Genomic DNA, 27,468 nt, shown 5'->3' on the forward strand with positions numbered 1-27,468 from the left:
GCATCGCATAGCAAAGGGAAGAAAGCACGAGAGAGAGAAGGGAGGTGCGAGGCTCTTTTTAACAATCAGTTCTTATAGAAACTAATAGAGCGAAAACTTACTCATTACTGCTTGGATGGCACCAAGCCATTCATGAGGGTTCGGCTGCCATGACCCTAACACCTCCACCAAGCTGCACTTCCAATGTTGAGACTTGGTGGGGCCAAACAAACCATATCCAGCCTCCAAATCATAGCAAGCAGCCTGAATGGATTAAGACATTCTATTTAGGTTTGGCAAGCAGGTCCTGGTTTACTTTTATGGGCTGTCAGTTTCAATGACAATTTAATTTTCAGAGATGTGGTGGTGCTATTTTGGTCTATTTGGCTTTTTCAGTGATTTAGGGGCCCCCCAGAAGGCAGGACTAGTAACCCCTATTAGTGCTACTTGATGGGGTGAAAGGGTTTCCCTAGGCCAGGCCACCCCCATGGGACCTCAGTGAAGGAGTGAGGTGTCTGGCTGATGCTGATGATGAGCTTCCTGGGCTGGGCGCTGGTCTTGGATGTCCTCATGGGTGCTGCCCGGATGCCCAGTGTCTCTAGGTGGGGAAAGAGAGTCTCAGGCCCAGGAAGACAAATGGGTGTCCTGGGTCAAGTGCTCATGATAGTGGTGTCTCTTTTGTCTGTGCTGTCCAGCCACCTGCTGTCTCCCAGTGTGGGAAAGAAGTCTCAGGCCCAATGGGGAAAGAGACTGTTCACTTAATTTCAGCAGGGCTCCCTATCGATTGCCCTTGCCCATGCTCCCGTGCTCACCTGGTGTTGTCAGCAGTACTCTCATGTGACCTTGGGAAGGCATGAGACCACCTGGGTCTCCCCCTGTGGCTAAACCAGGCTGCCTTCTGCATTGGAGGGTATAAGGGTCATAAGTTATTCTGCTTCTGTGTTTTCCCTTCAGTCCTGGGGTCCCTAAAAAGTCTGCCTTGCCCTTCTACCTTTCAGAGTCCTCCTTTGGGTTCCTCTTGTGTTATTTCCAAAGTCATATTTGCAAAAGATTCATACTATTTTGTTAGTCTTCAAAATATGCATTTTTAGTTATCTTGACTACATTGCATTTTTGTTTGGTTTTGTATCTTATTACTTTCTGCTTTTACATTTATTATTTTTATTTCTATTCTCTGTTGTTCTTTTTTTCTACCTTCTAGTGTTGATAAATAATATTTCATACCACATCACAAAACCTAACAAAAAAAATCAATAAACTAAGAGATCTTAAGGCTTTACTGAATAAATTAGATGACCAGTTTAAAATGTCTTAGATGGGATCTGTTTATGAAGAAACTGATTTGAGCCAGGAGCTGTGGCTCATGCCTTTAATCCTAGCACTTTGGGAGGTCAGGGTGGGAGGATTGCTTGAGGCCAGGAGTTCGAGACCTTGTCTTTACAAACAATAAAAAAAAAAAATAAGCTGGGCATAGTGACATGCATCTGTAGTCCCAGCTACTTGGGAGGCTGAGGCAGGAGGATCACTTGAGCCCCAGGAGTTTGAGGTTGCTGTGAGCTATGACGATGCCACTGCACTCTAGCTGGGGTAATAGAGAAAGACCCTGTCTCAAAAAAAAAAAAAATAAAAATAAAAAAAAATAAAGAAAGAAAAGCAACTGATTTGATGTTAGCTTAGCTTTGTATATAATTCTAAGATTTCGATATCTTCCCACAACCCTTTGGAGATATTAGTCTACTGTCATCTTGCATGCAGGATGTTTGGTATGGATCAGCCTTAGTGAATGAATAGGAAATGATGCTGCTTAACTTGTGAGGCTGGGTCATAAAAGGCATTACGGCACATATCTGATGTATGTTGGGTTGACTTGTTCTTGCCACTCCGCTATGAGGAAGCCAAGTCCACATGACAAGATCACATGCGGTTGGCTTGGCTGATAGCGCCAAACTGAAGTCCCAGCCAACAGCCAGCATCAACAACCAGGCATGTAAAGAAGCCTTCGAGACGACAGTAGCCCAGCCACCATCTGACTGCAAGTACAGGAGAGATCCTACGTGAAAACTACCTACCCGAGCCCAGTGAACCCCCAGAAATCATGAGTTGGGCCTCTCAGCTCTGCCATTAACTAGCTGTGTGACTTTGGGGAGATTTGTTGATAAAATGGTGCTAATAATACACTAGAGGGTTGTTCTGGGAATTAATTAAGGTAATAATTCTCCAAGGTAGGTATTATTTGGCTCATTTTACCCACGAGAACATGTACCAGGAAAGGTCACATAAATTGCTCAAAGTCAGTCAAACATATAAACAAGTGACATCATGTGAGTTTGAACTTAAATATGACTCCCAAACCTGTTCTCTTTACCATTATTCAATTCCATTGCTAAAAGTGATCACCATAGCAACCCATTAACCTACCTAATCTCACACAAGGACCTAGAGAAACAGCACCATCCTTTTGCATGTCTCGGTTTCATTTAAGTCAGACTTGACAACAGGCTAAAGTTGTGATGCCATTTAAAGCAAAGAGAAAAAAAAAAAAAGAGTACCATGATTTTAAACACCTGAGCCCAGAAGCAGGTTAAGCAGACGCCTCGCTGTGCCGGTGTAAGAGAGAACAGTGAGTTCTTTTTGGCTTCACTTTCTCATAATGCTGTTTTTGGAAAATGATTTTTACCAAAATAGCATGCCATGTATGAATCTTATTCAAATGCCAGAGTTGCTCTTGGAACCAGAATGTAGATAGATTGCATATTTTCAGCGCGATATTGAGGGGAAAGGGAGGGGAGTGTGGTGAGGGTGGGGAGAGTCTTGATGTAAAAATATTTTCACACTCTCCAAATTCCCATGTAAATTTTCTCTGCACTGGTTGATAATATACATCATCGTGGGTTAAAATAATGTCATAAAGTCAAGATGGTCCACAACAGCAAAAGTCACGTTTTCTCTGGATATGTGTCTCTGGAGTCTATCATAATACGAATCTGAAAGACAACGTCAAGGTTCTACTTTGATGCATAAGGGAACAATGAGGCTTTGTTCAGAAAGGGAAGTTTATTTCAAAGTCTTTGCTTTAACAATGGTTTGCTGTTGACACGTGGATTTACCTAATCACCACCATCATCATTGTCATTAGCATCATGGGTTAATATTTGTTGATTACCTAATATTCTTGCTATGTAATATATTTACTATGTATCAGATAGCATTCTAAATATTTTTCTTGTATTACCCCCTTTAATTCTCAGAATGACCCTATGATACAAATACTTTTTAATGCACATTTTACAGTTGAAGAAATTCAGGCACAGAGAATTAAATTCAGTTGCCAGGCTAGGAAATTTAGGATTAGGATGTGCAGGGAGACAAAATTCACACACCCAGAGCCCAAGTTCTTTTTTTTTTTTTTTCTTGAGACGGAGTGTTACTCTGCTGTCTTGGCTGGCTGGAGTGCAGTGGCGTCATCATAGCTTACTGCAACCACAAACTCCTGGGCTCAAGCGATCCTCCCTGCTTGGCCTCCCAGAGTGCTAGGATTACAGGCGTGAGCCACCGCACCTGGCTCCAGGTTCTTAAATGCTCTACTATTTATTAATACTAGCATTATCAGTATTAGTTATAGATAACATTTATTGACATATGTGCCACATTTAATGCAAAACACTTTACCTTCCCCAAGACAGAGGGACAGAAGAGAGTGAAAAAGGAATAATTTTCTCAATTTAACAGATGAGATGTGGATGGCCATGGAATTATGAAAGCTGTGTTCTCTGGAGTGTCATTATTCCAAATTATTTTCCTGTACTAGAGACTTTGCCTCTGACTCCCTGCACAGCCCTGGCCAAAGTATCCAATTCCACTGGGCTTCAGTTTTCTTATCCGTGTGATGAAGTTGTCAGTCTGTGATATTCCAGGCCCCTCACAGTCATAGCCTGGGTAAATGTCTGCAGTGTGGCCCAAATACTTTCAGATTTATGTCATTTCATTCCAATATTAAGATATAAAGTATTCATTTACACAAAGATTCAATTTTTCTGTAAGTCCAATAAGATCAGAGCTTCCCAAAATGTGGGCCAAGACCACCCACTGGGAGTCCTGATTATAAAAGGGAAAGGACCAGGAGATTAAACAACATTGAATCACATACTTCTTTGGTCCTTCTACCTTTATCAAGGTGAAGGTCTCACTTTAGAAGTGATGTGTCTTTATCGCTCTCTAGCACTTATTCACCTCTTTTGTTATTTAATAAAGCGCCTTCCCTAAAACTCAACCGAAGTCAAACGTGTGAGAGGAGGGAAGAGGGGTGGGTGAAATCAAACCTAATGGGTACAATGTATTATTAATGCAATATCTGGGTAATGGGCACACTTACAACTTTGTCTCAAGCAGTACGAAAGCAATCCAGGTAACTAAAACATTTGTACCCCTGTAATATTCTGAAATTAAATATATATATATATTAAGAAAAATTTTGAAAAGAGAACAAAAAATGCCTTTCCAGACAACATATCTAGCCAAAATTTAATAACAATGCTTAATGTTTTCCTTGTATTTGTTTTTAGTTTGCTTCTATTTGTCTCAAGTGAAAATGATTTTTTTCTTTTTGCAGTGATACTATAAAGACTGTTTTAACATTTATTTACTTAAATGAGAAAGTTGATTTACGGTAAAAATGTTGAATAAATAACAGTAGGGAACATGTATCAGTTATTTATTGCTGTATAACAAACGAATCCCGAAGTTAATGGCTCAGAATCACCCTATTTATTTAGATTAGTATTCCATGGGTGGGCAATTTTGGCTGGACCCACTTGGATGGTTCTTCTGGTCCGAACTGGCTCTCTCATGCATTTGTAGTCAGTTGAGACCCCATAGATCCCTTCTCAGAGTAGCGTATTTACAGTCATAAAGTAAAACATGTAGAATTGCAAAGGAAATGAATTATACTGAAATACAAGTATCAAAATATTACAAAATTTGTGGTATTGCGATATGTTGATTCCTTATTAACACATTAAATAATGAGCTGTAGTGGCAATTCAATTAATTGCCATAATTTTGAATAGTGGTGAATGTAAGCAGTATTTCAAGATCTCTGCAACAACTGTTATGTGGCATAAAAATATCTGTTATTTCCACTGGTGCCAAAGTCATGGGTTCTAATAAGATACCTGTTATTTGTTGCCTAAATTTATAATAGAAATAAATGTTATATTTCATTCAGAAGATAGTTAAAAAAAACCTATGTCTTTTTAAGTTTATAGGTCTCCTCTACATAAGCGGGGAATATGCTCATGGGTCATGGCCACATTCCTTGAATTCTTTTTTCCTTTAGAAAAGCAAAGATGTGAGTGTCATGAATCTGGGGATATAGTGGTACCATTGTGATGAGTATTTATTCCTTTAAGTTCTTGTCGGCTTTTATTGCTTGGGATTTTTTTTTATGGGCTCTGTATTGTTCAGTAATGTTTAGGGTAAGAAAATGTTACTCCTAACTCAGATCTGAGGTTTTTGTGCCTTCCTTGATGTTATCAATTTCCTAAATAATTCCAAAGGATTTTCTGATACCTAAGATAAGTGTTCTGCTATTCTAACAATTTTACTTACTATATGTAATTAATTGATGGCCTGAGAATGAGGGTTGTGGGGTGGGAGGGAATGAGGGTAGTAAGTAAATAAATAAACAGGAATGAAGCATGATGAAACGAGATCCCAGCTCTTCTGGGCTGGCAGAATGGTTTTTGTCAGTGCTTAGAAACGTTGGAGGGGCTGAGTGTCAGGGTTGCTAATGCAAACCCAGAAAGCAGCTATGTTTCTCTTCATGGTGCTTTAGAAGAAACCTATTATTTTCTTAGAACTGTGCTGTACGAAATTCTTCTGCCCTTCCTGGGGAAATCCGTGCCTCTGTCCTTTACGAGTAATTCTCTAAGCATTGTGGGAGAAGTCACAAAACGATCCGAGAAATGAACACAGCCTGAAATAACTGATCCCTCATTTCCAAGGACTTTAGAAATTTATAACGCTTTGCTAGGTGGGATTGATTAGGGTGTAGAGACCACTTATTTCAGAACACCTGACTACTATAGTATTAAATGTTCACAGTGCACAAGAACATTTCTGTTTGGAGCAGACTTAGGTAGTGAAAATCTGAGAATTAAGACAAGCAAAGACAACCACTCCAGTTACACATAGCTGAGTGACCTGCATTGGCTACAAAGTTTCTCATCTCTTCATTAGAATTGTAAACAGAGCTCTCTGCAGAAGAAAGAATGATGCTGTAAATACAATGATATATAGCCAAGCAAGTCAGCCAAGAACACTGTCATTTTGGGGGCCATTGAGAATGCAGAGGTTCCAATGGCTCTCATAGGGATTAAAACAAAAATGGAACTATCAATTTCTCCATGTAGTATTAAATGAGAGATAGTACCTGACTAATTCAGTGTCAAAACTAAGTATTTATCTGTACCCAGTTGCTGGTGTTTTTCTACTGCGTCATCCAATACCCATGATTCATTCAAAGCATTATTTATTTTACTTGTTCATTTTTAGATTATACAAGTAATAAATGTTTGTTGTAAAAAACCACAAACTATATCAGTAAAAAGAAAAAATTCTTTCCCCTTCAACTAATCTCATCCCTGCAGGTAGTAGCCTTTAACAGTTTAGTGTGTAATCTTTCCTTCTAGATTTCTAAATATGCATATCCACATACATGTGTATAAGCATATGTAATCCAGATAGGATTAATCTATACGTATTCTGTAATTTTTTTATTTCACCTAAATAATTGTTTTCCATCTTCTCATGTTGCATTAGAATAAACCTATTTTTTTTTTTTTTTTTTTTAGAACTCTGCTGTATGCAATTGTAAGGCTATTCCATCATTTATTTAGTATGTTTCCCACTGAACAAATATTAATTGAGAATTTGTTGTCCTCTAGGGATGCTGTGGAGGAACACAGCTATATAAGGAGCTGCCTCTCCTCTCATGTAGTTTGAGGCTGAATATGTGAGTCAGATACATTGTGTAACAGATAGCCTTCACATTTCAGCAGAAAATGCTAAGAATTCCCAATGTCACAGAATCTCATAGCAAACCGAATCAAAATAGCCTAAAAAAGAAAGACATTGCATAAGAGTATTTTCTCAGTAGAAAATCCAACATATCAAAACAAAATGTTAAAGGGCAATTATTCATAGTACAGAGATTTTTTTCTTACAAACTGTTTGATTTGTTAAGTACCCCTCTAGTACTCAAATCTTGATTTTTGTACCAACAGCTATTGGATATAGTTTAGGACACCTACCAAGTAAAAGAAAGCTTGAATATTAGGAACTCCTGGAGGCTGGAGCTATATTTCCATCTCCCAGAATATTTGAGTGGAAAAATATAATTCAATATATAATATTTACAAGGAGTTTTCAAACCCTAGGTGTGCTAGAAGCTTTTAGCCCCACTTCAGATCATCACAGGCTCACCTGCCTCCAGGACTCTTGTCCACTTGTTCCTCCCTGGCCTTCACTTTGATGACAGACTTCATGTAGGTTCTCATAACTGCCATGGCCACAAAGGACATTGTGTTAGAATTACCCAACAGTGCCTTGCCTCAAGCCCACATCTTGAACCTCTTGTCTTCAATACAGGTCTGGCTTCCTTGTTGCCACTGAGGCTTGAGATGCATAAGGACCTGCTTGGTGCTCACATGGGTACACGGCAAAGGTGCAGGGGAGTTAATGCCCAATGGGTTAGACCTTTGGTTAGTGAGAGATGAGAGCTAGTGGATAAATTTTCCTCCTTCATCCTTTGCCCTCTTTACTAACACTCTGTCTTAAGATCCAGTAGCCTTTAAAACCTCTGAGAAGAAGTTTCCATGAGATGCTACAATTAGTTGGGCTTCATATGAAGCAGTGGCCACCTCTGTAGTACACTACCTCATACTTGCTCTGTTGTCTTCTCCACCCTACTCCTTTCCCTCACTTCTGCCTCCCTGGGATTATACTCCCTAATACAGGAGCTGCAGATAAGCTGTTGTCTCAGAATCTGTTTTCTGCAGAACTCAGGCTAAAACAACAGAGATTGCACAAGGTAGTATATAGTGGACATTGTCTGCTCATTACTTAGTTTGTAGCTACCACTTACTGAGCATCTACTAAGTGCTGAGCAATTTTGCCAAGTGCTTCATGTGTCATTGAATAACCCACCCTCCCTAGGAAGAAGTTATTACTATGAACTGAAATTTTTATTCTGTAGGAAAGAAAACTGAGGCTCAGAGAGTGCCTTGCTTAAGGTTGTATTAAATCACTTTCTAATTTCTTTCTTTGTCCTGACATGTTATTGTGATTGGTGGAAGAGTGGGACCGTGGGGGAGGGGTGCCCACCTCCATGTGATCATTCAACACTCTCTGGCCTCAAAGTTCCTCATTTCTCAAGCTCTCAAGTATGTGCATCAAGTACATAAAAAGGGAGTCACTAAACAAGAATGACAGGTTTTGGACTCAGAATTGTGTGCATGAGGCCAAGTAGCAGAGGTGCCAGCTCAGAAAGCCACTGACGTCCAATCGGGAAGGCCCGGCTCAGCCGAAGTGTGATATTGTTGTTCATGCATATTTAGAAATCTAGAAGGAAAGATTATACACTTACGTGACCTATTATGTGCTGGGCAAAGCATTGAGTTGTTTAAGCATAAATGTTGAAAACAGTCCTGTGAGTTGGGTATTATCATTCACATTTTATAAAGAAAAATCACAGAACTTCCTTAATATCTGACATCTAGTAAGTGGCAGAGATGGAATAGGTTCTGTCATGGGCTGGATTGTGTCCCTCCAAAATTCATATGCTGAAGCCCTAATTCCCAGAGCCTCAGAATGTGACTGTATTTGGAGATGGGGTCTTTAAAGCAGTAACTAAGTTCAGATGAAGTCATTAGGGTGGACCCTAATCCAATCTGACTGGTGTCCACGTGATTTAAAGAGAGATTAGGACACAGACACACAGAGGAATGACCACAGGAAAACACAGAGAACAGCCACCTGCAAGTCAAGTGGTGACACCTCAGAGGAAACCAACCTGACCAGTACCCTTGACCTCAGGCCACCAACCTACAGAATTGAGAGAAAATAAATGTTTAAGTCACCTACTCTGTGGTACTTTGTTATGTCAATAGCAGAAAGTTAAAACAAGGTTTAGACCCCACTCTCAGCACAAACCATATTAATTATCTGGTGCTGCATACTTAGTGATTACCACATATTCAGTGGCTTAAAACAATACATATTAATTACCTCACAGTTTCTGTGAATTGGAAATTTGGGAGTAGCTTAGACAGAGAGTTCCAGCTCATTGTGTCTCAGGAGGTCACAGTTAAGATGGCAGCTGAGTCTGCTGTCACCTGAAGGCTTGACTGGGGCTGGAGAATCTGCTCCGAGGATGGCTCCCTCCCGTGGCTATTAGGAGGATTCCTCGGTTCTCCATCACACAGATTCCTCCTAGGGCTGCTTGAAGGGCAGTGGCTGACTTCCCTCAAACCAAGTAATCCAAGAGAGAGCAAGGCAGAAACCAAAATGTCTGTTGTAATCTAGCATTGGAAGCCACACTGTGCTTTCTGCTATCTCCTCCTGGTTACACAAGGCAGCCCTCCCCAGCATGGGAGGGGACTACCCCCTGAAGAAGGGGAGGTGAGACTCACTGGAGGCCATCTTGGAGGCCAGCCATCAGGTCTGCACTAAATTAAAGCTGTTTATTGAAAATCTTAAGTAGACCCATTTAAATATAAAAAGGTACACTTTTACTCAGTGTATTGATCATTTTCATGTTGTTTAAGATTTCTTAACACACTCAGCAATAGCCAAAATAGCAGAGTTTACTTAGTTTTCTAACATTGGCACGTTTAGTTTGCTCTATAAACTTTCTTCTTGAAGGTAGGAAGAAAACCTTACTAATCTTGATCCAAATTAAGGGGTCCCTAAGTAACTGGGATACCTAGCATTGGCTTAATATAGGTGTATAGATTGCTCACTTCTACCCTCAGGCTAATACATAGGCAGTGCAGCTGTTAAGATGACAGGCTGTGGAGTCAGACTGCTCTGGGTCAAATTCTGGCTTTGCCTCTTGTTAGGTCTTAAAGTTGGAGTCAGTTTTTAAAACTTTTTTGTGCCTTGATTTTTTAATCTATAAAATTTTTTAATTTATAAAATCTATAAAATAATAATCATAATTACTTTATATGGATGTAGCAAAGATTATGTAAGTTAATAACATAGGACATATTTACTTTCCATAACTTACTTTTCTTGCATTATTTACATTTTTCTCCCCTTCTTTTCCTTCCTTCCTTCCTCCCTTCCTTCCTTCCCTCCTTCCTCTTGCCTTGGTCCCACCAAGAGTTTCCAATAGACACTATCAACATGGATTAATTCAGTTGTATCACTGAGGGCTAAAAGAGTTACTGTGAATTTAATAAAACCCAGAGCATGAAAACCCAGGGGCTCTTTCTGAGTCAGCCACTGGTTTTGTGCTTGCCATGGTGTTTGACTGTTCTGCACTTACTTTTGCCCATTTGCTACATGAAATGAAAAGGCCTTGAGGGTGGGGGTTCAGGCTGTATTTTACTTTATTCAGCATAAATTCCTGTGCAGTTTATATGGAAAAAAAATCCCTATGGACACTCATTAAGCACTCTAAATCCTGGGTTATAGTAAAAACAAAAAAAATTTGGTTAAAAGGCATCAACATAGCATACATTAATTCAGATGAAGAAAAGAAACTCTAGCTTTTCTGATGCCAGTCTTGGAATATGTCTGATGTTATTCTTTCTGGGGATGCAATCTTTCATTGCTTCTGTAGCACAGAGCTTGTCCTGGACTTACTAAATACACTCGTGGTGTCTCTGCCTATCTGTTGCTTTCCAACTCCAAGATAGTTGGAAGTTCATTCTCCAAACACTGTTTTAGTTCCAGGAAATAAAAGTCACTGCGTTGTTTTCTTGTGTCACCACAAGTTATTAACTTTCTCCAATCTCCCCAGAGGAAACAAAACCAAATTAAAATGACCTTCCCCCATATTCCTACAAGCAGAAGATTTTCTTCCTTCAACCATCACATATAATTAGCCTAGTGTCCTCCCTGAAATTAAACACATCATTCTACTCACAGACCAAAATGTGAAGAACAAAATGTCATTGACTCTCAATATGGATTCCACATTTAAAAAAAAAATCATTATGATGTCCATGAAGAGAGCTTTATATTTTACTTTTTTTTAGAGCTGGTGATATTTACATTTTTTTCTACACCTGCAGTTCTGGCCATTTATTCCTTAGGTTGCTAAGTGAATTTGGTGCTCACCATTTGCCCATTTACACAGCAACTCTTAAGTTTTATTATGACTCCTCACCCGACGGATGGTATTTTATTTCCAAGTGGTGTTTTTGGAAAGTGTTGACAGTTACTAAATTCCTTGAGTTCTGTCAGGCTTGAGAATGTCCACTTCAAACTTAAAACACCAATCTAGCAGTGGGTAGTATTCTTGGGTCAACTGACACATTTCCCTCAGAACACTGTAGGTACAATTCCATTGTTTCCTGGAATGTAATAGACTTTGGAGAAGTCTTTGTATGGTCTGACTTATTCCTCCCTTTAAAAGAAATTTGTTTTTGTCTGACTTGAAGTCTGAAAAATATTTTTCTTATCATGATATTCAAAAGCATAACCAGGCCAAGTCTTGGTGCTATTTTTTCTCTGTTGCTTTTTTAAAATCTCTTTATTTATATCCTAGCTTAGTTCTTTCATTATGCTAGAGATACTTTCCTATATTTTATTTCTGAGTATTTCTTATGTTCCATATGTTGGATTTTCTAATTCAGAGAAATCAATTATTCTTATAGTGCTCATTATTTTTGTCATCCATAGTTGTCATTTTCTCTTAACTATATTAATCTCATTGTTTCTCCCTCTGCATTTGCTTATATAATCTCAATGTAATTGTTTTGTTCTTCAGCCATGTCTATTCTTTTACACTACTTTTTATTTGTTGATATTTTTTCTACTGGTGCTGTTTTGGTTCTTAAAATTTTTTTTTAACTCTGAAACCTCCTTTTCCAATTCATTCTCTTACCATAGTATCTTTGAGTTTGTGATTTATTGAATTCACATTTTAATTGGATTATTTAATAGAGAAATATTCATAAATAATACACTTTGGGTCCTTGAGTTATATTTTCTCCCACATTGGGTTCTTCAGCCGCTTTTGCACTCTCTATTCTGTTATCCCTCTTTTTCTTTTTCTTTCTTTCTATGTGGTTAGTATATTTGCAAAGGTAGGATGCTATTTCTTTGTATGCATAGCTCTGTTCAGACCAACAATTTAGTGATATATGGCGAAGTGATTTTCCTTGGTATACTTCTATACGTAGAACCTGTTGGTTCTCCCCTTCTGAGTTATAGTTTGAAGTATTCTCTTATTTTTTTTCTCTCCACTTCTCTGGTGTTGAGGGTTCACAGGTAAACGAAGAGGAAAATTTTCTTGAGTTTGTGTGCAGCTATTTCTGGGAGATACAGATTTTATCCTCGCTCTTCTGAGACTCCATGATATGTGTAGAACCATGAGCAACCCCTGCGAACTTTGATTCCTTCCCCCAACTTAGGACAGTGCCCTAGTTTGTTTCTTTTACCATTCTCAGGACTACTTCATTCACTCTTCAGTCTATTTTATTCACCTTGGAAGGTATTAATGAGAATATGCAGTATTCTTTCATCTCACCATCAGTCCCCAGTACTCAGGGGTCATTGATGAGGTTGGAAGGTGCAGTGTACAATATCAGCAATTCCTTCTCGCTCCCCTCCCCTCCCCTTCCTTCCTTCCTGCTTTTTTGTTGGGAGGGGGTGGTTTGGCCATCATGTTTAAAAGTTTAAGGCATATGTTGAACTCTTTTTCTTATTTTATAACTATTTTATCATTTGGCTATTTAACTATTTAATTTTGGCTATTTACTAAGTTTATTCTATTGTTAGATTATAGGAAAGGAATATTTTTCGGTGATTCTGTTTTTGTTCCTCTCTTCAAAATTTTAATAACAGACATAGTTCAATGAAAACGTTAAAATATTGCCTTATCGTATCAAATCCAATTTTAGGACTATGCAGACATTCCATTCACAAGGAATCTTCAAATGACCCAGTGTATCTTTTAAACATGTCCTCATTATGCTCTGAGATGTGTTTAAAAGCTAAAGTGTTACCAGATGTGACTTAAAAGGAAAGAAAAATAAATGAAGTGAATATCTTATTGTGATGATTAGAGAAAGCAGAAGTAGAGGGAACCAAAACATGAAGCTTCAGAAACACTGAACTATTTCTATAATTCCAGACACTTCAATTCTCTTCTGAAATAAAAGATTTATGTCAGCATCTTACTGCTTCAGAGTTAAGTATGAATGATAATTTTAGACAAACATTGAAGGCACTTTCAATGTTCCTCTAAAAAGAAGGATCCTCTATTTAGGATGTATTGATTTTTAAAAACAATAATTTAGGTGTTCATACAAAAGCAGATAGGGCCGGGTCATCAGGTGAGGAGCCCGGCAGTGCAGGTGCAGACATGGGTCCCAATGAGCAGAGGGCAGGAAGCTGATTATACAGGTTGGTCACAGACAGATAGGATAGCAGTGAGGTGAGGCAGCTGGTGTCAATCAGGAGGTACCATAGGAAGGATAGGATCCCAGGCAGATGGATACCGTAGATTATGCATAGAGACAAGGTACTTGTTTGCTTGGTTAGAGATAATCCAGAAGCTTGGATAGTTCCTTGGGGGAGAAAGCGTTTTAAGCCTTAAAAACAAAAGAGTAGTTTGGTCTCATTCCTACCTAATTACCATTTCTACAACCACAACCTTCCCTTGTTGAGCTGGTTAGTTAAAGGAGAGTGGATCTGTTAATAGAGGCTAAGCCTGGATGACCCCTTTAATCCAAACTTAACCTCCAGAGTACCTGCGTCACACGCATGGGCTGTGTATTTGGCCCACGTGGGTGCCCATGTTATCAGAGGTCCCAGAGCCTGTGTGTCTTCTCTTGTATAGTCCCCTTACAAAGAAACTTGCATACATAAAAGTGAATTCAAGTCGTTTATTTGGGAAATGATCCCAGGAAGCATCGGTAAGAGAGTGAGGAAGTAAGAAAGGGAAGAGAAAGAAGCCAGTAAAGAATATCGAGTGAGCAGATTATGGCAGTGAGCAACTGCAGCTCAATCCTGTGGGGACCTGTGGGAAGCAGTGTAGAACATGCCTTAGAGCTGTCCAGCCCAGTGGCAAAGGATCTGGGCTGTTTATCCACTGATTTGTGTCAGGTTTTGGTTGGAAGCTGCTCCTAGAGAGCATTAGCTCCCTGGCACTCCCAGCATGCCCCACACTTGAGCTAAATGGACTCTCAGGGCTACAGAGAGCCCCCATGCAGGCGGACAAAGGTGGTCTGCTCAGGCATGGAGCCTGCAAAAGGGATACAGGTGGGGTGCCAATAGCACCGCTGTGCTGGGTCATGAGACCTATTGTCTTCCTCTGTCTGCAGGGTCAAAATGACGCTTTGGTAGGTGCTTCTCTCCCAGAGTCAGGCTCAGACAGACACAATTTACAGAGATTCATCTCATTCCTTACTCTATGATTAATTGATACACAGTGAAAAAATAGGGAAAAGGTATGAAGCCTAAGACACTGCGGTCATTAGGCACAAAGCACAAAGGGCCTAAAATGGCAAGAGGCAGCCAAGGCCACCTGACTGGTTCACATTGCCCCTTTAACTGCCCTAATTCTGAGAGATCGTTTTTCTCCTTCAAACATTGTGTCATGTCTTGCATTAGTTATCTGAAAACACTAGAGTTTATTCTTTGTCTGAGCCTAGAGATTTCATAGTTTTTTTCCTGTCCTATGAAAGTTCCACAATTATAAAAAAGAATTTTTTTTTATGAATTCTGTCCTTGTATCAAATGTTGGGGTAAAGTCACAATAAGTGCTCTTAGAGTTTCCTTGGTCATTCAAATTTGTATCTCTTAATTAAAGGGCCAGGCAACATCTATTTTCATCTTCAGAAATTATTTTTCTTCTTCTAATTAACTATTAGAAAACACATGCCATAGAGTTTAATGTTAAAAGGCTCTTATTTTATCCTGTGATGGAATAGTTATTCTCTCACCTTCTTGTTACTGTCTTGATCAAAAAGGACAATTTAACAGAATTCAAATATGTCTTTATAAGAATATTTTCCTCTCAAAGTATATCATCAAATAAAATAATGTCCTCGATTCTTTTTAATGAAAACTTTTAAATATACAGGAATTTGAAAGAAAAGTATGACGAGCACATGTAAATACTCACCACCTGAATTCAACAATTGTTAACCTATTTCCGTATTTGTTTTATTTCTCTTTATATGTTCATATTTTTCTAGTCACTGACATCATGATACATTGTCTGTAAATATTTTGTCATTTGTTTCCTAAAATAAAAATATTATCCTACAAAACCACAATATTATTATTCTACCTAAGAAAATTCACAACCATTTTATAATATTATCTAGACTAGATGATATATAACTAAAGTCAAATTTAATAATATAGCTAGACTATAATCAAATTTCTCTATTGTTACCTGTCTTAGTCTGTTTTCTGTTGTTATATCAGAATACCACAGACTGAGTCATTTATAAAGAAAATAAGTTTATTCACCTTACATCTCTGGAGGCTGGGAAGTCCAAGAGCATAGTACCGGCATCTGATGATGGCCTCGTTGCTGCGTCAGAATGTGGCAAGGAGTATCACACGTGAGAGGGCAAGAGCATGCCAACTTAAGTCTACCTTCCTCTTCTTATAAAGCCCACCTTCCTCTTCTTATAAAGCCCCTGCCCCATCATGGGTTCTCACCCTGATGACCTTTGCTAACCCTAATTACTTCCCAGAGGCTCCACCTCCAAATATTATCAACATGTGAATCTGGAGACTAAACTTCCAACAGATGAAATTTGGAGGACACTTTGAAACCATGGCATTACTTGCAATATTTTTACAGCAGTTTTTTTCTTTCAAACCAGAAGTCAATAAATTTTTTAATCTAGAGCAATCTTCCTCACAACTATTTTTTCCTGTAGCATTTACTTCTCTAAGAGATCAGGCCAGCTGTCTTGTAGCATGTCCCCTATTATAGGTTTCTCTGATTCTTTCCTCGAGGTGTTTAATTTGTTCCTGTTTCCTACGTATGTCCTACAGGCTGGAGATGAGATCCAAAGGCTTGATTCAATTATAATGATATTAAACCCTGTTGGCAATAATTCTTCATAAATGATGCTGGCTCCTTCATTGTGCGTTACATCAGGAAGCACATAAAGTCGGATGATCCCACTCTTTGTGATAAATGTTATTAGTTAAGATGGTGACTTGCAGATTTCTCTACCATAAAGATGCATTTCCCATTGCCATTGGCAATATATGGAGTAACATTTTGGCATTGGCTCAAATACAGTTTTATCTTACATTTCTATAACTAAAGGTTGATAAAAAGTATTACAGTAACTTCTGATTTCTAGAAGCTGCCACTGACTATATAGCATTCGTCTCTCAGTTTCTGTATAATAAATGCGTGCAACTAGATTACAGTCAGAAAACTATAGCCTATTTTTGTAAATAAAGTTTTATTAGGACACAGCCACTGTCGTTCAGTTATATATTATTGGTTCTAGAACTGTTTTCATTCCACATCGACAGAGTTGAGTATTGTAACAGAGACCACATGGCCCACAAAGCCAGAAATATTTACTTTCTGGCCAACACCTGAACTGCATGATTTCAGATATTTCTGAGGCAAGCATTGTATTTTGCATTTTCCTGACAGATGATCTAGCACCAAATCTGGCAGGTGAGTATGTGGATTTGGTCCTTACAATAGCTTTATTGAGGAATAATTAGCATACAATAAGCTGCACCTATTTAAAGTGAATAACTTGATAAGTTTGACATATGCGTACATCTGTAAAATCATCACCACAGTCAAGATATCGAATGTATCTGTCACCCAAAAAAGTTTCCTTACATCCCTTTGGATCTCTTCCCCTTTTCCAGGGAACCATTGATCTACTTACTGTCACAATAGGTCAGTTTGCATCTTCTAGAATTGCATATAAAAGGAGCACATATAGTATATGTTCTTCTTTTGTTTGTCTTTTTCATTCAGTGTAATTGAGATTTATCCATGTTCTTGCATGTGAAGGAAACCAACATATTTCACTCAAATATACTTCTTTGACATATTTCAAGATGGCTATTCAGAAAGGCTGAAAATAAAAGAAAAGCTGAAAAGCTTTCTTTTGTGGGTGGAGATTTGAATCGGTAGGGAAAATCTGCATTGAGGCAGCCAGGATTTCTCTGAGGCCCTCCCTTGTCCCATCTAAGAAAGATTAACTGACAGTCTGACACCTTTCAAGGTCTGGAAGAAACACTTACCATCTGTTCTCTGGGAGGACCACTACCTGTGAGGTTTCATCTGCATAGCAACATAACCTTTGCTAGGCAGGACTCTTGTTTTCCTCCCAAAACTTGTTTTACCATCATAACCTGTTTGCCACCATCCAAGCCCCTATTCTTTCTGTAACTTCAAGATGGTGTAAAAGCTCAACCATCTTGCCCTTTTTTGACATCTTATATTTTGTTCCTCAAGATAATGCCTGCCTCTCAGTCTCATTCCAATTTCAGAGAGAGGCCAGTGCAATGGCTCAGGCCTGTAATCCTAGCACTTTTGGGAAGCCAAGATGGGAGGATTGTTTGAGCCCAGGTGTTTGAAGTTGCAGTGAACTATGATGATGCCACTGCACTCTACCCAGGTGGTGACAGAGTGAGACTCTGTCTCCAAAAAAAAAAAGAAAACAAAAACAAAAAACAAAAACAAATTCCAGAGACAATCATTTACAGGTTAATTTCCATCTCCCTGGTCCCTTCATTCTCAGTAACACTCACTTTCTGCCCCTCAAAAGAATTGTCTACATTCTCCATCTACACCCTTCTCTCTGAAAAGGAGTAAATAAGCTTCTATACCCCATTGGGGGGTTGGAGTAATCACTCCGTGGTTTTCCTCCATGCATGTTAATAAATTTGTATGTCATTTCTCCTATTAATCTGCCTTTTGTCAGTTGATTTTTCAGCAAATCTTCAGAGGGCAAAGGGTAAGTTTTCCCTTGGCCCCTACACATGTCTCCTTTTTATTGCTGAGTAGTATTCCATTGTAGGGATATACTGCATTTGTTTGTCCAGTCTCTTGTAGATGGACATTGGGTTGTTTCCAGTTTTACGTTACTACAAATAAAGCTGCTATAAACATTTGGTGCGTAAGTCATTTGTATGGATATGTGCTTTTATTCTTCTTAAGTAAATACCTAGGAGTGAATGGTTTGGATCATATGATAGGTGTATGTTAAACTTTTAAGAAACGGGGCAAGTCTTAAAAAAATGTTGTAATGACTTTACACTCAGAAGTCTCAATCATTAGGGTTATGTCTCATTAACATTTTATTTTTCAAGTGCCAAGATGGAAAATTATACCTACAGGAAAGGCAAATCTATAAACTCGATAATTTATATTAATAAACATGATGCATGTATATGGAAACTGGTATAAAGTGCATGTTGCAACCATTTTCAATTGATACTCTGAAATTACTTAATTCTAGTTTAAGGTACTTAGTAAGTGATTACATATTTCAAAGATTCTCAGTAGCTACTTCAGTGATTCAAAAGCTTAAATGGTTGAAGCCTGCATTCTATATTTCCAGAAGCCAGGCTCACCTCAGAGTACTACCACAGGTTCTGGGACTACACAATATTGGGAACCCTTTTCTTTGAGTTGGGATCCAGTTACGGGTTTTCTCATGATTTTGAAAAACTGAACCAGCTAGAGTTCTCTGGTGGCAAACAACAGGTAACAACTCTGGCTGGCTTTTCAAAAAAAAGGGAATTTGTTGGCACGGTGTGGACCAGCTCCTAGGGTGAAGAAAGGTGAAGAACTGGGTTCGAAATGTGATACTCAGAGAATTAGAGCATCTCTTCGCTGGGACCATCTCCATAGCTTCAGGGGACCACAGCATGGGAGGAATTGAACTTAGCATTTTCTTACCTCCTTGCATTACTCAATTCAAGTTTCAAAAGTCTGAAAATGAAGTGACCAGTCCGTCAATGTCAGAACTCGTGCTATGCACTTGGATGTACTTGGAGAGCAAAAGGAAGGATCTAGCAGAAGGAGCCTTCAAAGTCACCATTAGCTGTTGTTGCTGTGTGCAAGCACTTGGGTTTCCCATCCCACCAGGACTGCACAGAGTGAAGGAAAGTTAATTACCCCCAGGAAACTGAGGCAGTCAGAAAAGGAAAATGGATATTGGTCTGCCTAAATCCTGACAATCCCTTGCATTGGCAAGTGGTGTTAGAAAGGATTCATGCTATCCTCTTCGGGTGCAATTGGATCTTAAAACCCACTTTAACTTTGTATCAAAAGGTTATCAAGAAAAATGTGGTTTTTCTGCTTGACCTTCAGTTCTTCAAACAGAAGTGACCTTCAGTTCTTCAAAACAAAACCAGAGTGTCTGAGGGAGCTAAATAGAACTCAGATACACATGAGAAAATCTGGCTTATCATTTTTATGGAAGACGGACCCTGTGCCGCAGTCAGCACTGATAGCAGCACCAGACAACAGCAGGCTGTTGTATGAAATCCCAGCTCAAAGTGCCAGTTCCCTGATTTGCAGTTAAAAACCCTTAACTGAGAAAGATAATCTCCAATTGTAAGCAAATCTTCCATTCTGGAGCATGTGGGATTGAATTTAGACTTGTGAAAATTTCTTACTGTTGATAGCATGTGGAATGCAATGCAACGGCATTGGTTTTCTTATGCTAGGAGGGAGTTTAGGTTTGAGATCCCTGAGAACTGGGAATGGATGAGATGACTTTTAACACATTAACTGTCATGTGAGTTGTATTTAACTCATGCTAGTTTTGAGCTCCAGGCCTTGCGAAGCATATGTAACTCACACATCTCTTTACCTTGGGAGCTGTGTGAACTATTTTTCAAGTTGCATGTAACTCACACACAGAAAACAATAAAACATTAAAAAATTTTCATTAAATCAGAAAGGATCATTTTGTTTTCAAAGTTTTTATTCTATTTTCATAATAAAACACCGTGGTCCCAAGGAATTTTTTTTTTCTGGTGTGGCAGTCAATATGTTAAATATATGATCCAATAATGTTTAAAGACAGAGAGATGAAGTAAGAGCATGTTTCTGTCCTACAAGATGATTTTTGTTACCCCTAGTTATAGAAGCTCATAATTATGCTTTGTTCAGTTTGAGGAAAAACATAAGTAAATAAAAAATAGCTAGCCGTAGAAGGAATGTAGAAAGTTCTATAGTATCTTGCCCCATCTGTAAAGCAGATCTATAAAGTTCTATCATATCTTGCCCTATTCAGAAAACATTTTCTTTTTAAGTTTTTCAAAAAATAATTTTAGACTCACAGCATAGTTGCGAATATACTATAGAGAGTTCTCATATACCTTTAATTCAGATTTCTCTAATGTTCACATTGTACATAATTTGGTACAATCAAAATCAAGAAATTAACACCAACACATTACTATTAACTAATCTACAGACATTATTTGAATCTTGCCTGTTTTCCCATTAATGTCCTTCTTGTGGTCTGGGATCTAATTCACGATCACATATTGCAATTCGTTGTTCTGTCTCCTTGGTTTCTTCCCACCCATGACAGATTTTCTTTCTCTTTCATGGTCTAGGGACTTTTGAAGTATACAGATCAGTTATTTTGTGGAGCAGCCTTCAATTTGGGTTTGACAGGTGTCTCCCTTAGGATTAGAGTGATAGTGTGAGGAGGTGCGGCCTTTTGGGAAGAAATTAGGTCATGGGGATGGAGACCTCAAGAATGGGATTAGTGCCCTTCTAAGGAGAGACCTGGAGCTTGCTCCCTCTCTCTCCCTGTTCTCCATCCTGTGAAGACACAACAGGAAGACGGCCACCAGGAAGCAGGACCTCACCAGATACCAGATCCGCTGGCACCTTGATCTTGGACTTCCCAGCCTCCATAACCGTGAGAAATGGGTATTAATATGTGTTGTTTAAGCCACCCTGTCATCTATGGTAATTTGTTATAGCAGCTTGACCTGAGATAGCATTTCTGGCAGGAATACCACAGAAGTGGCACTGTGCCCTTTCGGAGTGTCATATTGAGGGCACCTGGTAACAACCTGTCTCATTTCTGGTGAGGCTCACTTGGGTCTCTTGATTAAGGTTTGGTGTCTACGAGGTTTCTTCACTGTAGTTTCTATTTTCCAAGATCCTTTGTGACTATGCAAATACCCTGCTTCTCATCATACTTTTACGCATCAAGTTTAGCACCCATCAAAGATTCTTGCTTCAATAACTGCCACTGTGGCAGTCACCTAAAGGCGGTTTCCTATTTTTGTCAGTCTTTCTACGTTTCCTACGTTCATCATTGAAATTCAACTGTGAGGCAGAATTGAGTGAGGATTTTCTAAATGCCTGTGCTGTGAGAGCTCTGGGTCAGGGGACCAGCCTTCCTTCTGTTCTTCTCGGGGGTCAGTGCTGTTCAGAAAAGCTCTGGCTGGCTGTTTGATGCCCTCCACGGCAGCTGCTGAGGGAGGAGGAGAGGACCCACCCGCCCCGGCTCTCTGCTGCCCCTGTGTTTCTTCTCCTGCTGTTCCTTACACCCCGAAAGCCTTCCCCTCACCACCTAATTGTTCTTCAAGCCTCAGCTCCTGCAAATCCTTAGCGGGGAGCCTTCCTATCCTTCTTCCTCCACACCTCGGCGCTTCTCTGTGCTCTCTCTGTCACAGCAAAGAATATGCTGTCGCAAAACAGCCAAATTTTCTTTTACGACTCCCACCACACCATGAGGAAAGACCACATTATTTACCTCTACATTTCGGAGCTATCGGGCAACATCTGGCATCCAAGACCTCCCTGGGAAGGGTTGGATGAAGAATGAATGGATGTAAAATAGAGGAGTTGTCACAAGCTCCCTTTTTACATTTAACCTTTAAACATATTTATTAAGGTAAAATGCATGTAGAGTAAAATTCACTTTTTTGGTATATAATTGTATGACTTTTGACAAATGTATACTCTCAGGTAATCAACATATAGAAAGTTTGCATCACCCCAAGAAATTCCCTTGTGTCCTCTGTGGTCATCCACCCCAATCTTCACCCTTGCTCCTGGCAATCACTGATCTAGTCTTTGATATTTTAGTTTTGCCTTTTGTAGAATGTCATAGAACTGGAATTATAAAATATATAGCCTTTAGAATTTGATTTTTTTTTCACTTACCATAGTGCTTGTGAAATTTATCTATATTGCCATTCCTATCATTATGTTGGTCCTTTTATTGTTGAGTAATATTCCATTTTATGGATTTACCACAATTTCTCCATTCACCGGCCACCAGACATTGGTTGTTTACAGTCTTGAGGATTGTGCATACAGCTGGTGCAAGCATTCATGAACTGTTTTTTGTGTGGACTTACATCTTCACTTCTTTTGGGTTCATACCTAGGCGTGGAATTGCTAGGTTATATGGTAAATGTTTGGTGAGTATTGGGAGAAGCTTCCAAACCACTTTCCCAAGTGGCTGTACCTTTTTGTATTCTGACCAGTAATATATGGGAGTTACTCCTCATTCTCACTAGAACACAAAGACAACTATGGTATGTGTTTTTCCCCTGCTATTTTAAACTAATGATGTTAATGATCTTTTCATGTGCTTATTCGCTATCTGCATGTCTTCTCTACCAAAGTATCTACACAAATATTTTCCCCATTTCTTATTCTGTTTGTTTTCCTATTATTGAGTTCTGAGAACTCTTTATATATTCTAGATAGAGCAGAACATTTAAATTTGGATGAAATCCAATTTATTATTTTTTTCTTTTATGGTTTGAGCTAACATTTTAATTTTGTTTTGGTTGATTAGTTCTTTGTTAAACCTCCTTGTCCTAATTCTTTTCTTTATTCTGGTAGGTTTTATGGAAAAAATACAAGCCTTGGTTTCTAGGGCCAACTCTAGGACAAGTCACTTAGGCTTTGAGTAACTTAATTTTCTTATCCATTAAATGGAATTTTTCTTGGAAAAATTTTGTGTTGCCTTCTGGTCAAAGTCAAGGTATTTGTCTGCAGTGAGACTGAGAAAACAATTGACCTTTGAGAGTTTTATGTTAGCAGAAGCAGGTGGAAGATTGCAAGAGGAAAGTGAGAATTTGAAGCAAAAGATCTGATAGAATAAAGCGATATCAAAGATTTCTTACCTGTAGGAAGACCAGGAGAAGCAGTAAGCAGAGAGAATTCAGAGGGTCTGTCTTCTCACTGACACAGCCATACCCCCAAGACTGGAAGGAGAAAGTTTCAGAAGCAGACACAAAAAATTATTCATGTTCAGTAAATTTAAGGAGATATCCAAAAACTAAAAAAGAAAAGGGAAAAAAGGCCAGGTGTTTTTATTCATTGATGATATCATTACCACTTCCCATGGAAGGGTAGTTTTCTTTGAAAATATTTTCTGGCCTCAGTTCCCTTTAGAATGTAGGTTAGAAAAAAAATACAAATAAAAAAGGGGCCCAGAACAGTGGATCAGGCCTGTAATCCCAGCACTTTGGGAGGCTGAGGTGAGAGGATCACTTGAGGCCAGAAGTTTGAGGCCAGCCTGGGCAACATAGCAAGATCCCATCTCTACAAAAATTTTAAGAAAATTAGCGAGACACAGTGGTGCGGGCCTGTAGTCACAGCTACTCAGAAAGCTGAGTTGTAAGGATCAGCTGAGTCCAGGAGGTAGAGGTTATAGTGAGCTATGACAGCATCACTGCACTTCAACTTGAGTGACAGAGTGAGACCCTATCTCAAAAAAACAACAAAAAAAGGGGATCTCATACACCCATACACCAATCCAAGGAGTCTCATACAAGGAACACCAGGTGTCAGAGCTTGTGCCAGGAACCTTACATACCCCTCTCCTTTGGTATGTACACCACCTTGCTGAGGACTTAGCATGCAGTGGGGCTCTGGTCCAATAACTGCAGAGTACAATTGATTAAAAATGACCTCATAACGCAGCATAACTGAAAATTTAAGTGACCCTCTTTAGAAAGCCAAAGTTCATTCCTCTCTACCATTCTTCACTGCATCCAGCTTCTCTTTCTAAAGACAGATGGATCCAGAGAGAAACATAGGGCTCTCAGTGGAGTGACTAACCCTCTCTCAGATAGAACAGCTCCTTGACATCCTGCCCCGTCACATCCCACGTTATGATCTTGGTACATCTAAGAACACTAATGTCCTTCCTTGGCATTGCTTGAGTGTGTGACTGCAGAGTCCCTCCGCTCTGGCTCCCTTGCACATTGGGGAGGTTTTTGGTACTAGGGTGGCCCCCTCGCTCCAGCCCACCATAACAAGCTGCTGATAGAGTCATTTTCCACCACCCACCTCGCAAGCAAATTGTGCATCACTGTTCAAGTAGGATGGGATAGAATCTTATCAAACAGGACTTCACCAGCTGGAACCAGAAAAAAAAAAATCTGTCCATCTGGCCTGGGCAATGTGCCCTCCTGGAAAATTACTGAATAGCTCCAAACTCCATAAAAATACATTCCTTAAAATGCCAGCAGAAGGCACAGACTTATGGAGAAACGAAGAAATTATGCAGCCTGTGCAAAGCTCCATTCACCACCAGGCTCGGGGAATGGGAATAGATGCCCACCCAGACTTTGTGCCAGGAACGTTAATAATTAGTTCATGGGAGCTGTCACTCAGGAATATCCTGGCTGTGGTTCAGATTCTAGGCCTGAGAGAATGTAACAGAAACGCTGAGACTATAGGGTAATGGGACGTTTTGTCCTGCGTGGGCAGGGAATCAGAAGCAGCCCTCCTGTCACAGGGAAGCAGAGAGAAGTGATGGCTGTAGGGATGTCTCTACGGGTTGAAGAAAACTTGCCAAGTTAATTCTAGCTGCCTTTCCTTTTCTCTTGCGGCACCTGTTACAGAACTTTTGCCGTTGTCGTCTTCCTTACAAAAAGGAGAACCGTCAGACTGTGTCTCCCTGTCTCTCTTCCGCGGCCACTGCCTGTTCACACCTGCCGTCATAGCTCCCCACTTTCTCCTTCTCACGATCCGTCTCGCCCCGTGTTATGGGCTGAGCTGTATCCCACAAAAGTTCCTATATTGAAGTGATAACATCCAGGACTTTACAATGTGACTGTATTTGGAAATAGGGTCTTCACAGAGGTAACTGAGTTCAAATGAGGTCATGTGGGTGGGCCCTAATCCAAGATGACTGGTGTCCTTATACAGAGAGGAGATTGGGACACAGACACACATAGAAGGAAGGCCACGTGAAGACACAGGGAAAGGTGGCCATCTGCAAGCCAGGCAGAGAACCCTCACCAGAAAACAACCAGGCTGGCACCTCAGTCGTGGGCTTCTAGCATCCAGAACTGTGAGGCAATGGATTTCTGTTCAGTCACCCAGAATACGGTAGTTTATTATGGACGCTGAGCAGACTAAGACAGGATACAAGCTACAAATTTCTAAAGGTGATTTTGGATACAAAGCAGGGAGATTTTTTTATTTTTTGTTTTTGTGGGACTAAAAATCAGTTTGGGGATTGGGCGTATGGTTATCTTTCTACCAGAAAATGCATTATGAGAAGGAAAACATTTGGTTATTGTCTAATTCAAAATCCTTCCTTTATCTGATTAATTGAACACACACAAATGTGTACTTCATGCAGGCATACCTACATACACACATATATGCATAATACATTCACACACGTCTCTATGCTTTGGAACATATTAGAAAGAGCCATGGATTGGGAGGCAAGAGATTTGAGTTCAAGCCCCAGTTTTACCAGCAACTAAATGGCATATCTGCACCTCAGTTTCCCCAATGGTTAAATGAGGAAAATAATATTGTGTCAGCTCTACCTATATATTATAGGGTCATTGCTGGAAGATAAATAGACTATATATGTTTTAAAAAAATTTAAAGACTATAAAGATGCAAAATATGAACATGGCAGAAATAGAAATTGTCTCTGAATCGCTGGGAATCCAAGCCTGAAATAATTCTTGGAAGGAAGACAGTCACTTAGGACTTCGTAAGTGTCACATTGCTCTTCATGGTTTAAGAACACCAAAATAGCTAAGAAATGTGACATGAGGAAAATCATTCCTACCACTTGATAATAGTCTTTATGAAACTCCATTTTTGCTCTCATCTGTGTGAACAAATACACCCATATGTAAGCTAGGTCTTGCTTCAACTAAAATTCTGAAAACAAAACGCAAAACAACAACAAATCCTGTACTGGAAACTGAAGTGGCAAATTAATTAATTTATCCTGTCCACAAATATCTGTGTACCCATTGTGTGCTTAGTGTTGTTCTAGCTGTCTGAGGAGACACCCAGCAGCGTGAGGTCCAATCTCCCCTTGAGAAGATAACAATACAGTTGGGGATAAGAGAATGACACTTAAGAGCTGCTAAATAGAGCAGGGAAGTAGAGCAAGAGATGTCACAGGCAGATTTGTGACAAGTGCTGACAGGATGTCAAGATTTCAGAGAAGGAAGAGATGAGAGAAAGCTGAACTAATCGTTGAATTTCCTGTTGAAAAGAAGGGACTTGAGCTGGGCTCTGATGATAGACTAGGATTTGGGTAGGAAAAGATCAGGATGGCTTTGGTAGTGGAAATAGGAGTTCAGGAAGTCACGCACAATTCAACCCGCTGGGACCATCTAGGCAGAGTAATGGTCTTTGTGTACATTGAAACCACGGTACAATGGAACCAGGCTCAGACCAGGATCATGAAAACCCTGATAACACAGCCCAGGCCACTAGATCACCATTCCTTCTTCCTTCCGGGTCACAGGGCCTTCAAAGGACAGGAACCCTCAAAATTTAAAACAATGGTGCTCCAAATGAGTTCCATGGAAACTTGATACCTTTTGGCATGTACCAATAAGTCTTGCCCTAAAAATAAAGATAGATGGTTAAAAAAGTTTAGGAAACACTCCATACCATATCCCCACTGAAGAGTTTCAGTGCGCCTAAGTAGATGCACCAGACTGATTATGGTAACTCAACCCTGTTCCTACCCTGTTGTTTTTTAAGATTTAAAGATTCTTTGATGACAGGACACAATACAGACACTCAACTAGATAAAAGGCAGAACTCTTGGCTGCTTACAGCTCTGAAGGAGAGAAGGCCTCCATGCAGGGCCATGCAGAAGGGTGTGTCTGGGGACAGGATAACAGCAAGCTAGCGACGCAGGGGGCAGCTTACCTACGGCATATGACGTGCAGGGTTTCACAGGCCGTCTGGGAATTGGCTAATTTGAATAACTTTGCGGGCTCCAGCACATGAGGACTGTCTCTCATTGGCTG

Source organism: Eulemur rufifrons, chromosome 20, assembly GCF_041146395.1.
Source record: "Eulemur rufifrons isolate Redbay chromosome 20, OSU_ERuf_1, whole genome shotgun sequence".
NCBI classification, from domain to species: Eukaryota; Metazoa; Chordata; class Mammalia; order Primates; family Lemuridae; genus Eulemur; species Eulemur rufifrons.